Genomic DNA, 657 nt, shown 5'->3' on the forward strand with positions numbered 1-657 from the left:
CCTACCTTAGCCTTCTGAGTGCTAGGATTAAAGGTATGCACCACCTGGTTTTTCTTTTCTTCTGTTAAATACTTTATTTTTATTTATTTATTAGAAAGGCAGAGAGAGAAAGAATGAGCTCTCTAGGGCCTCCAGACACTGCCAATGAACTCCAGATGCATGTGCCACCATGGGCATCTGGCTTACGTGGGTACTTGGGAATCGAACCAGGCAAGTGTCTTAACTGCTAAGCCATCTCCCCACTCCCTAGCCCCAATTTTTTTTCAAGGTAGGGTCTCACTCTGGCCCAGGATGACCTGGAAAACTACATAGTCTCAGGGTGGCCTCAAACTCACATGATCCTCCTACCTCTGCTTCCTGAGTGCTGGGTGTGTGTCTCCATGTTTCTGCTGTTGAGCTGTGTATGTAGCTCACTTGTCTAGCATGCTTGAGACTTTTATTTTGTTGTTGTTATCGTCTGTCTGTTTCTGGACCTCTTTTATTTGCATTCTACACAAGCATCCTGTTACCGCCTGAGTCCTGGCATCAAAGTTTAAATCCCCACATTGAGCAGTTTATGAATCTGGATGCACATATAGTAAAATTGAAACTATACAGAGATCAGCTTAGCCCTGTGCAAAGATGACATGGCAAATTTGTGAAGTGTTCAATATTTAA

At 43.4% G+C, this 657-nt stretch overlaps 1 pseudogene; it reads left to right on the plus strand.

The window, feature by feature from the left end:
- Positions 1-556: 556 nt before the first annotated feature.
- LOC123458344 lies at positions 557-657 on the plus strand (annotated as a pseudogene).

Source organism: Jaculus jaculus, chromosome 1 (genome assembly GCF_020740685.1).
Source record: "Jaculus jaculus isolate mJacJac1 chromosome 1, mJacJac1.mat.Y.cur, whole genome shotgun sequence".
NCBI lineage: Eukaryota > Metazoa > Chordata > Mammalia > Rodentia > Dipodidae > Jaculus > Jaculus jaculus.